Source organism: Ostrea edulis, chromosome 7, assembly GCF_947568905.1.
Source record: "Ostrea edulis chromosome 7, xbOstEdul1.1, whole genome shotgun sequence".
Classification (NCBI taxonomy): Eukaryota; Metazoa; Mollusca; class Bivalvia; order Ostreida; family Ostreidae; genus Ostrea; species Ostrea edulis.
In genome coordinates, this window is record NC_079170.1 from 70,600,812 (window position 1) to 70,614,635 (window position 13,824).

Sequence of the window (13,824 nt, forward strand, 5' to 3'; positions counted from 1 at the left end):
ATCGATCGAGGGTGTTATTGGTCTTGATTTCATTAAAACTGATAACTGTCTGGTAGATGTTCCCAAATTTTGATTCAATGTTGGAAAAAAATGAGTACAGAGTAAATGTTGTTGGACAAATTGGCTGTTTTTAGGATACAGTCAAAAGAGGCTGTCCTTATTCCTGCATTAAGTGAGGTTGTAACAAATTATCTTGTTTCTATGCAACCTGACTATTCCAATGTTGGAAATGTTTTGGGTAGGATTGAGCCATCTAAGAAATTGATAAAAGCAGGCAAAGCTTTGGGAGCAAGGTCTTTAGCTTACTTGCATAATGGTGGAGCTTAAGTAATCTATTATAAGATTACATAACTGTATACTAATTAAAGGTAAGAATAACAAATTATTTAGAAGAATGAAAGGCGAAGATAACGAACAGTGATCAATCTCATAACTCCTATAAGCAATATAAAATAGATAGTTTGGCAAATGAGAGAAAATAAAATAAGAATGCAGAAAATTGGGAGTATACGCGACTAAAATACAATATACTTTGAGTCGAAATATCTAGAGAACTTGAACCTTCCATTACCTTCAAATTCACGATTTTTAAGAAAGAAAGCTTTAAATTCTAAATAGCAATGAAATCATTGAACAAATTAGAACAATTTGAGAAATATTCGAACATATCAAAACTATTTGCAAATCTTTGAACATGAGAAATATTTTGAAAAATAGAATCCATAGAAATTATTTGAACATTTTGATTAATCTTTATTGAGATTACATACCTGAAATCTTAGATGATTGAGAAGTTGAATTTAAATGTATATTTGATATAATTTGAAAAGGAAAATACATATATACAGGAACAAACACGACTAACACACTCTGACTGAATAGATATCTTCTGAAAACTTGAGCATCACATTAGTGATTAAGAACTGTGTTACTTCAGCAATTAAAATATAGGATTTTTTTTGTTATATGAGATTGATAAAGATTGAGAACTATTTCAAACATATGAGGCAAATTTGAGATATCTTTTGAGAACATCACCAATCTACTAAAATCCTATTTGAAATAAAAATCCATGTGAGAATATTTCAAGCACATGATGAATTACTTATTGGAAATATTTTTTTTGAATCAGTATATAAAAGTGATATTTTTGTGTCGAATCTATACATACCGGTACACAATGAAGTTCTCCAAATCAGGCAACAATATAATGAAATAAAAAGATCATTATCTTGACCTGTAAAAAGAAAGATAGCATGCATACATCTTCTCAGTTTAATATTCTTTTTTTTATGATACAGCATGTTAGAATCATTTGCCTATTTCAAAGTGAATAGGTCACATACTTTAATGAAAAAGTGAAGATAACTAACAGTGACCCACAGCTGGGTATACCAGGTTTGGGACAAGGTGCCCAGTAGGAGCAAGCATCCCCGGTCACACTTGATGTGAGCCCCATATCTTGATGAGATAAAACAGAGTAATCCGCAGTCAAAAACCAGTGTGAAATGAACGACATAACATTTGGCATGAAATCCGTCAGGGAACATTTGACCAATTGACATATTGTATGTAAAACTTATACGGTACCAATTTTGATGCACCAGATGCGCATTTCGACAAATAATGTCTCTTCAGTGATGCTCAACCGAAATGTTTGAAATCCGAAATAACAAAGCAGTTTTAGAGCTATTATAGGGAAAAACAGTGTGCCAAAAAAGTGGAGTCAAATTCGTCTAAGGATAAGAGCTATGCGTGAGGGAGATAATCCTTAATTTTGAAATGAATTTCTAAATTTTATAACAGCAATTAAATATACATCCGTATGTTCAAGCTAGTAACGAAGTACTTAGCTACTGGACTGTAGAGATCCTCGGAGACTAACAGTCCACCAGCGGAGGCCTCGACCCAGGGGTTATAATGTAAAACGTATACGGTACCAATTTTGATGCACCAGATGCGCATTTCGACAAATAATGTCTCTTTAGTGATGCTCAACCGAAATGGTTGAAATCCGAAATAACCATAATATAATATACCATTCTCCATTTACCAAGGTGGTCGTTCTCAAAGTTCTGAAATATATTCCTATAAGATCAAAAGGAAATCTGCATGAATATATGAGTTTCATGTTCATTTTATTCTCTCATGAGAATACATATTGCTCATTTACAAAACATGGTCTTAACTCAGTTTGGGAACTTCATTTGTAAGCGTTATGTACATGTTTCTTATTTTAGATTTGATAAACTCTCTATATACACGTTTATTTTGTTTTGCCATTACTAGATTATTATTACAAAATTAATCACCATTACTGATTGCTTATTCAGACAGTTACTGTTTCAAGGTCACCTTGGCTAAGTTTTTACAACCCACGCCACCGTCTATCAGTACTATGAGTACTTTGATTAATAATACATCTTACCAAAGTGTATTCATATAATATGGTATTATCCAATTTTTCCATTATTGATTAATTGACTGATTCAATATTGTTTAACGTCCCGCTCGCGAAATTTTCACTCATATAGAGACGTCACCATTGCCGCTGAAGGGCTGTAAAATGTAGGCTTATGTTCGACACGTACGACCTCTAAACAGGTAGGAGTCTTTATCGCACCACGCCTGCTATGACATGGGACCTCGGTTTTTGCTGTCTCATCAGAAGGACCGCTCCATTTAGTCGCCTCCTACGACAAGCAAATAGTGCTGAGGACATATTCTATCAAAAATATGGAACGTACTCGCACTTCAGCAGTTAGAGATAAAATAAGAGGTTTAACGTATTCCTGCTTTCAACTTTCTCGGACACCAGCTTCTTCAAACAATGTTTGATGCTAACCAATGGACCGCTTAAAATGTAGCAGTAAACCCGAAATACCACATCAACAGGGAAGCGAATTCCATTTATATGTGGTAACTTTCACCGGGTCCTGAGATACCATTTTTTTATTATCATGGTCACAAAGTTCGGTTATACAATTTGTTTTGTTTCGGTAGGTTTCGTTTCGGCAGACGTTGTTACGTTTCGGCAAATTTGTTTCGTTTTAAAGGTACACAAAACCGTACCTTATTATCTAAATGTTGGTAAAAGGCTACCTCCTCCTTCTAAATATTCATTTAGTTATAGCTTAGTATCAATAGCAGTGAAGATGTTAATTAAATGTTTCCATATAAACACAGTCGATTTTCATTTGAACATATTTCCTGTAATTTTATACCTCATTTTCCTGTGTGGAAAATACACAAACCTTTGTTTCAGTTTTACAATACAGAAAGAAAACGCAATTCAGAGTATTTCAAATGGTTCCGGAAGGCGATTAATCAATGGTTATCCACTGCCCCCGGGTTCTCCAAAACACCAACAATTGGTATCATTTAAAATTCTCGTTTATCAAAGGTTGTACTTTTAAAATTTTGACTTTTAGCATGTTATGTGATATTTCCCCATGGATTCTGAAAATAGTTGAGTAAAAGATTAGAACATCTGAATTGTTAATGAACTCCAATAAAGAAATGAATAGTTTCTTTTGAAGTACTTTACAAATGCATAGAAACGAAACTGAGATGACAATTTGCCATTCTAATATTAAACATTGCATTGATTAATGTGCAGTCCCACGATTTCGTGAACATGAACGTGATACCAGGGACTACGTACATAGGTATCTTTTATTTTACCATTACATAATCATTTTATTCTATGATCTCTCTGTCAGCTAAATATCATTTCTTATCTACTGCAATCCACTGTATAGATCCAGCAAAATGTCGAAAAATATTAGAGCTAAAATATCGCATATTACGGTGTACATGTAAATTTCATAATCCCCCATTGCTGCTTGCGTAATCCTAAATTATGTCTAGCAAAATGAAAATGACCGAATCAGTGCCCACCTTTCTTATAGCATTCCAATACTAAATCATCTCCTGAATTTTCTTTACAAAATAGGAAAAGCAATACAGAATTCTTCTACGTATCAAAGTATTTTTCTTCACAGGAGCTCGGTGATTCATGACCCGTGACTCTAACTTTTGAATACTGAGTCTCTAACTACCTAGGGGGGATTCGTTTCTTACTCAAGTTAGAAAGATGCTACAGAATTGGTAATCCAACTGAGAGTTTTTCAACGTTTTATGACCCAGCACTAACGTTGGTTCCCGAGAAGGTTAGGGTGGTAGTAATATGGCAGTCATGTAATGGTACTGCTTATGTGTCAGTTTTCAAACAATGGATGAAAGACGAACAGCGATCAATCCCATAACTCCTTTAATGTATACAAAATAGAGTTGGACAAATATTATTGTCTAGGGTATTATACATAGAAGCAAGAAATAACATTCGAATATATATCCTACTTACTATGCATGTGCTCAGGTGAGAACCGAAGTCATGATCAACCTCCGACAAACTTTCTTTTGCATCGTATTGATAAAAGGTTAAAAACCGTGACATCAGGTAGAGAGACAAACCAACAAATGTGTCTGTGAAATGTTTCCTCAAAATCATTTACGTTCAACAACTTTTAATTTTTTCTAACATCAAAGAAAATTAGAAAAGTCTACAAAATCGAAATCCTTGCAATAAGCAGAACTTTAACACACCCCCCCCCCCCCTCCTCTTTTATTTTTACAAAATCATAAGCTATAAATGGACTAGAAGAGTTAAATGGATAAATCATGAAAGATGAAGATAACGAACAGTGGTCAATCTCACAATTCCTATTAGCAATACAAGACAGCGAGTTGGGCAAACACGGACCCCTGGACACACCAGAGGATGGATCAGATGTCTATGAGGAGTAAGCATCCCCTGTTGTCCGGTCGCACCATCCGTAAGCCTTATTTATTGATCAGAGAAACGGAGTTATCCATACCAAACTCAGTGTGCAAGGACGGCCTAACAAACGATATGAAACATGTCAGACAGCATTTGACCCAATGATAGGTTGTATTGCCAAACTAGATCGTTATTACGACCATAAAATTTTCGAATTGTTTATTTCAAACGAAACTGTTCAAAACCTTGTACCATCAACTTGTTTGTCAGTCACCTGCCTTGATTTTGACCATACAAAGAACAAGCTTTTGGTTATCGAATCAGGTGAGAGTTATAAACACCATATACAGGTAATAATGGAATATTGCTACATAAATATGGGAAGTTGGCTATAGAGAAGCCGATATCATCCCGTTTGTCATAAGCTTGAGTTTTTAGTTTGTCGTTAGTATTTACTTTCAATAGAATTTCTAATTTTGAAGCAGAAGAGGGGAAGTTTGTGATGTCTTTTATTTTGAGTTCACGGGGATATATCGACTCGACATATGAATGAAACTTATTATTCTTAATCAATAAAACGTCCTCAATATACAGTGTATCATTCTCGAGTTGGAGGCCACAGAAAAAGATGTTTTCTCCTCACGTAAAAGTTTTTGAATAAACTTTGCTTCATATGGTTAAAAAAATGGTCAGCTAACAAAGGAACACAATTCGTGTCCATGGAAATCACCAAAAGATCACAAAGATATTGTCAATGAGGATCTCTAGCATGCAAGGTAAATATAACGAATAGTGATCAATCTCATAACTCCTATAAGCAATACAAAATAGATAGTTGGACAAAGACGTACCCCTGGACACACCAAAGGTGGGACCAGGTGCCTAGGAGGGGTAAGCACTCCCTGTTGACCGGTCACAGCCGACGTGAATCCTATATCTTGATCAGGTAAGCGGAGTTATCCACAGTCAAAGTCAGTGTGCCAAAAACGGCTTAACAATTGGTATGAAAGACGTCGGACAGCATTTGACCCAATGCGAGGTTGTATTGACGAACTAAATCGTTATAACGACTATAAAATTTGCGAAATGCTGACTTCAATCGAGACTGTTTAAACCTCTGTATCATCAACTTGTTTGTCAGTAGCTTACCTCGATTTAAAAACTGACTATACCCAGAACAAGGTTTTGCATATCGAATCAGTCGAGATATATAAACACCATATGCGGGTGATGATGGAATATTGCTACATAAATATGGGAAGTTGACGATGGAGAAGCTGAAATCATCCCGTTTGTCATACAGTTGAGTTGTCAGTTTCCCATTGATATCTACTTTCAATAAAATATCGAAGTATGAAGCAGAAGTGGACGACTCTGAAGTGTCCTTTATTTCGAGCTCACGGGGATATATCAAATCGACATAGGAATGAAATTTATTATTGTTAATAGACAAAACGTCATTGATATATCGAAATGTCGAATTGAAGGCCATGTAAATAAATGATGAAGCATTGTGGTCCGAGATCTGGCAGATTGGTGCATGATGATGAATCTAAATTTGGAGAGTGTGGACAAATGAAGGAAGGGAGGTTAACTGCCCCCAAAGCTACCAGTATAAGCATAGAGGTGTGTAGTTACTGGTGTACAGTGCTGTATTAGTATTTGAAAAGTTTCGTTCATAAAATAATTCTTGATACGATAATTTTAATCTGCGTTTTACTTAAGTTCTTGATACACTAAAAGTAAAACCTGAAAAAATTATTTTCCCAAACGTTGTAGTCTTAGACAGGGAAATCTTCAACCTTTGGTTTATGAGTTGATTCATTTTTTATGCCTACCATTGTTAAGCCGTTCTTGGCACACGTTCTTGGCACACTGATTTCGACTGCGGATAACTCCGTTTACCTGATCAGAATATAGGGCTCACGGCGGGTGTGACCGGTCAACAGGGAATGCTAACTCCTCCTAGGCACCTGATCCCACCTCTGGTGTGTCCAGGGGTCCGTGTTTGCCCAACTATCTATTTTGTATTGCTTATAGGAGTTATGAGATTGATCACTGTTCGTTATCTTCACCTTACATTCAATACTCTCATACGAAATGTGGGATGTGGACAATTAATCAATCTATTCGAAAATAAATCACTTTCATTTAAATATCACGGCAAATAAACGCTGTGAAATAATGGAAAGGGGACAGTGAATGGTACATTTAGTACACAACGTGTATTTCCTCGTCTGCATACAGCGATCTGTCGACATTTGATATCATGAAAAATGATATAACGTTCAAATTCGACAGCTGGGGCAACAAACTTTGTAAATGTCTTTCAAAATAATACAGCAAATTTCATTGGTGGAGGGCTGGCCAGGTGAAGGGAGACAATTTGTAATGACACAGACAAGGTAACTATTATTAAAGTAAATCAAAAAATTCTTCTAATAGCGACGTCCTTGTCAACATTAACGGTCTCAGATAACACGTGAGAAATAGATAACCCTAGTCTAATGTTATTTTGCATTTCATTTGGTGGTTACTTTTTTATTTGTAAAATAAGTTACAGAATGTTTATGATCTCCGAAATAAAAGTCAACTCTCAACTGGAAGGGATGTAAGTGAAATATTTAAAGGTTTGATCAAAATTCTTGAAAGTAGAGATCTTTTTACCTGAATTGGTAAACCACGGTACGATTTGGTTATTATAGAATATCGAATACGAATAAAAGATTATTGTACAGCTTTAATTTGTCTCTACTCTTTTTATAATGACTTTAGGGGACCGAAGGTTCGGATTCATATTCTACATTTTTCGTTTGTGGTCCGTCGTGCACGCAAATGTTTCCCTCATCTAAACACGCCATCAGCTTTAATGTATGTCGTTTAAAATGCACATTTATGAAATGCTGCATTTTTTCAAGGTATGACGTTCTGTATGTTACAGAACATTTCCCCATGGATTCAGAGAACGATCGGTAAGAGATTAGAATATCTAATTTGTTTATGAACTTCCAATAAAGCAAATGAATAGAATCGTTTGAAGTACCTTTACAAGTGGACAGGAAGGAAACCGAGATGACAAATTGTCATTTACCATTAGATAATTATATCAATTAGTCCTTACAATCTCACGATACCGCGAACATGTTGTCAAATACTAGTTAGGTACATTACTTGCTCTTATTTTATAATATCTATTACTCCTCCCAAACACCGTATCCCACCTCTGGCGTGTTCAGTGGTCCATGTTTCCCAACTCTCTATTTTATATTGCATATAGAAGTTATGAGATTGATCACTGTTCGTTATCTTCACCTTTCATCTATATCAGCTGGCTAAATATTTTGTTTTCATTTACTGCAATTTTCCTTACGGAATCAGCAAAAAAGATTTCAAAATTATCACCGCCAAATCCTACTTTTGCTTATTAAATGTAAACTTTAAAATCCACCACTGTTACTTGCTTACCCATAAACTGTATGTCTAGAAAAATGCATATGACAAAAACAGTGTCCATCCTTTCGGTATACCAATTCAAAATTAAATCATCTGTATTTTCTGGGGGAAAATAATGTGATAAGCAATGTGGAATTCCTCTTCGTACCAAAGCTTTCTTCTTAAAATGAGTTCACTGATTCGTGGTTCGTGACTCTAACTTTTGATTACTGAGTGGCGTCACAATTTTGACTCGAGATAGGAAAAGTTCGTCGTTTTCAAACTGAAAACTGCCATGCAGAAAAAGAAATACAAACGAGAAATAACGTTATTCACAAACAAAGTACACAAAGTCATTCACACAGTACACGCTCACTAGCACACGAAACCCACACACTCAAAATAAATAGCATATGACAATAAAGCAATGTACTTTGCTTTAAGACACCTTTCATAGGAGTTATGAGATTGATCACTGTTCGTTATCTTCACCTTTCACCGTCTATTTCATAAAGACCTCACATACACTATACAGGTAAGTAGAACGTTCAATGGTTTATTGGCTCACATTATGATACAAACATATGATACGGATACTTGCACATGTTGTTTGTGTTATCAGTTGGTATCCGTAGTTGTATTCCGCAGTGCAGTGCAGATATTTTTCATCATGCCTCATCCAGGTCTAGTGGTGGATGTCGATTTTTGCATTTCTATTAGTGCAGGAACACTCAGTTTTCAAACGGTGAATATGATTGGCTGGAATGTTTGCATGGGAGAAAACAAAGAACACTGGAATATATACTTACTAGGTACCTACAATGGTACAAACCGAAACCACCCTTAATGACCTCTAAATTAAAATTCTGAGCAGTCAAATGAAAGGTATACCAGAGGAGGGATCGGAAGCCTAGGAGGAGTAAACATCCCCTGTCGACCGGTCACTCTCGCCGTGAGCCCCATACCCTGATCAGGTAAACGGAGTTATCCGTAGTCAAAATCAGTGTACCAAGAACGATTCAACAATCGGTAAAAAAAAAAAAACACGTCAGACAGTATTTGACCCTATGCTAGGTTGAACTGGCAAACCAAATTGTTCTAACGACCACAGAATTAGCAAAATGCTGACTTTAAACGAGACTGTTGAAACCCATGCCTCATCAACTTGTTTGTCAGTAGCCTGCTTTGATTTAAAAAAAAACTTATCGTATGCAGAACAAGCTCTTGTGTATTGAATCAGTTGAGATGATGGTATGTGAGACTGTCACATCTATGTACTGGGATCTCTGTTTTCCTAACTTTTTATTTTGTATTCCTCATAAGGGTTATGAGATTGATTACTACACACTATATTCACCTTTCATACTGTGTTGCCGCATTGTCCGGAAAAATCAATTCCGTCCGTACATAATTAGTTCTCTATGCTCTACATGTCTGATTTTGTTTTAATCCCTTGAGGTGCCACACCGATGTAAGTTTTGATTAGAATATTTTTCTAAATGCATTTGTTTTTTATGATTTAACAAGAATATTATTGAGGAAATATTTAACACTGTTTAGATCTGTCGTATCAAGGTGTGTCCAGGCGTCCGTATTTGCCCAACTATCTACTGTCTATTGCTTATGCGATTTATGAGATTGATCGTTGTTGTCGATAGTTTGCTGTGGCCTTCAATAGATATATTCACGACGTATTATCTATTAACAATAACAATTTTCATTCATATATCGTTTCGATAATCCCAGTGAACTCGAAATAAAAGACGCCACGGAGTCAACCACTTCTGCTTCTTACTTAGATATTTTATTGAAAGTAGACATTAACGGCAAACCAACAACTCAACTTTATGACAAACGGGAGGATTTCAGCTTCACCATCGTCAACTTCGGATATTTATGTAGCAATATTCCATAATCACCTGCATATCGTGTTTATATCTCTCAACTGATTCGATACGCAAGAACTTGTTTTCCTTATGGTAAGTTTGAAAATCAAAACAGGTTACTGCAAAACAAGTTGATGTAGCAGAGGTTCCGACAGTATCGTTTAAAGTCAGCATTTTGCAAATTCTATGGTCGTTATAACGATCTGTTTGCCAACACAACCTCTTTTTGGGTCAAATGCTGTTTGGCGTGACTCATACTGATTATTAGGCCGTTCTTTGCACACTGATCTTGACTGCGGAGGACTACGTTTACCTTATCAAAATATACATATAGGGTTCACGACAGTTGTGACAGGTCGACAGGGGATGTTTACTCCTCCTAGACACCTGATCTCACTTCTGGTATATTCAGGGGTCCGTGTTTGCCCAACTATCAATTTTGCATTCCCTATAGGAGTATGAGATTTATCACTGTTCGTTATCTTCACCTTTTATATAAATGTCGAATTGGAGGTAACCTCAAGCGATATTTTCTTCTCACGTAGACGTTTTTTAATAAATTTTGCTTCATATGAATATGAAAACAGGTCAGTTTACAAATGAACACAGTTCGTGTCAATGGGAATTCCAACAGAATGTTGGAAGACCTGATCACCAAAAACTACGAAAATATTGTCAATGAGGAACTCTAGCATATAGTTTATTTCAACTTCAGAGTGTGGTGTTTAACAAATTTTTTGGGATGACTGATTACTAGAGATGAATATTTATATTTTCCTTTTTGTTGAAGAAGCAACTGTCTATGACGTCAAAAGGTCTAGTCTTTAAGGCATAGTGAGAAATGGTCGTGTGATGTTGCATATTAAAATAAAGTTTTGCAAATTCTAGTTTACGAAAATATCTATATTTTGTAGAATCCACATTTGATTTACGTCATTTCTGGTATAGGTAGCATGTTTGAAGTTTCTCCTTCACAGCTGTTAATATTTTCGTGAGGAGGAAAGATAGGGGATTTGCACAGCACTTACTGGATCCAGCAATAACTCGTTGTATTGGTTTGGATGTAGTTTAAGAATCAGGCGTAGGCACGGTAACCCATATTCATTCGACCCTTTACTAGGATATTAAATGTGTCTAAAACTGAAGCGTGGATTTGAAAAATTTCATCATTTGAAAGCGCATTTGGAGGATAAATACGATTACCAAAAGTGGAATTGATTCCAAGTTCGTTTAAAATACAGTTTTAATAATGAACCGTTCAAACAGACATAATGTTGTTACAAGATTTGTTGGCAGGAATCAAAACATATTCCTCATGTAGCCTATCTAATTCTATGGTGTTTTCGATATTCGTAGACTATGAAGACGTTACAAAAATAGAGATAATAACTTCTCCAATTTTTAAAGTGCATTAGTCTTTCAAGATCTAATCGTGAACAAAACATATTAAATGTTGATACAGAAAACTTGTTGTTGCAGTGAAAAGACACAATAGAACGGATTGCTTTCAGATAACAAATATATTAAATTGAAATTTTTTCTAATTCATAAGTTGAATCGCACATGACACTTGAAACAAACAATCCCATATCTAAAAAGCAACACCTCATTACCACCTGCATGTGGTGTTTATATCTCTCCACTGATTCTCAGATGACCAGTTTATCAATTGAGTAAGGCTACTGAAAAACAAATCGATGCTACATAGGTTTCAACAGTCTCGTTTGAACTCAGCATTCGTAAATATGGAAATTTGATAATTAAGAAACTTAAGTCTCTTAATGCCTACAAAGAATGCAAAGTAAAGTCGTGTAAACACGGATACCTGGACATACCAAAGAAGGGACCAGGGGGTCAATCCTCCATCAGCCATTTTATCACATATAAAAACGGATACCTGGACACCCAAAGAAGGACCAGGTGGTCAGTCTTCCATCAGCCATTTTATCACATATAAAAGTATAAATTGACCTGCAAAGCCTATGATAATAATAATAATAACAAATAACGATATTCATATAGTGCCTTATGTAAAACAAATTACAAGGATAAGAAGAGGAATGCAGCAATAAAACACAATTAGACGGAATTAAATGACAGTATGATATAAGATCGTATATCTGTTAAAACATCAGTGAAATATAAATTAAAGGTATCACTCTCTAAAAATTAAGAATAAATTCATAAGAGAATGACAGGCTCCATGATCTAATTAAAAGAAGGAAACGCAAATAAAGACTTCCCCAATTTAGCTGTAGCTTGTGGTAGGCCCTTTTTATCACCCCTCTTTTGAAAGACAAAACGATTGATATATCATATTTGATGATGGATATTAAACACCAAAGTATCCCCAGTATGTTCACAGTCCTTTTCCCCTGAGATATTAGAAGATAGGTGTAGAAAACTATGTATTACATGGTTACTCTCAGCCTAAAAACTACAGAATCATTACCCAAATTGATATGGCTTTCCTTTATTCATGATATTTAAATCCCACAACAGTGTGCTATTTATACAACTTGAAATTGTTAAAATCCCCTGACGCGTGTGGTGCTATTTATATAAACCTAACCATAAAGTACACTCTATATATATTTACGTTATCAATGTTTTCCTTTTTATGCTATTTCCAATGGGATAAAAACTTTGATACATGAACTTTTCGGATCATACAGCTTTAAGCGGATAAATAGACTTAATGCCTGCCAATAATAAAGAGAGAAACAGAGAGAGAGAGAGAGAGAGAGAGAGAGAGAGAGAGAGAGAGAGAGAGAGCATGTTGAAATGTATTCTTTGACGATTAAAATCCAAATAACACTGCGACGTAGTAACAGGAATAGTAAGGGGCTGTCGTCCCTCCCCTATCTCCCCTATTTAGTATGTATACATGTGGTCGACAGTATCATACGGCCTGACAAGTATTTCGAACATTAGTGTGGCACAGATTATCACGTGGCTGATTTGATATTCAGCAGGTCAATACGGGGTCAGCACAGGTATATGAGATAGAAAGAAAACGTGTAGTGTTTGCAGATTTTTGTGAGTTTTATCACCGACACGAGATTTTCCGATCTTGCCTTTTATATATAATTTTCTTTATTACACATCTATTATAGAAAGGAACAGTTTGGACAACCTTGTGTTCAATATAAACAAAGGCATTAAAACCCAGTTATTCGATGAATATTAATAGAAATTTAACAAAATCGGAGAACCCCGACTTCAAAAGACGGCGTAGCTCTTAATGTTGACGAATTGTTTAGTATAATAAAATAGCAAACCTGTTAGTTAAGGTATTAATGAACATCTTGGGGTATTGTAAATTCAAACTTTGATGTTTTACTAAATCGTCGGGGGTCATATGTCCGCCAAAGTTGGGAGGTCCTTTGCTAACACATTTTATCAGATATATTAGAATGTATTATGTTTTTCTTTTGCATCAGAAATAAGGAAAATGTTCCAAAAGTAAATTTGTATATTCCGAAAAATATGAATGGACATTAAGAGTATGTCGTGCAATTCTAAAAGTAACTTATGTTGGTTTTAGGATGATGAACAAACTGACAATTCGTTAGCCATTGCTGTATGAATTCTGCAATTTACAGAAATTTTCAACAACAAAAAAACGTTTCAAACATTGTAAAAGCGTTTCCACCTACTGCGATTTTAAACTGTAATAATTCAATCAAAAGTTTATGAAAACGTGCACGTGATATTGATTAA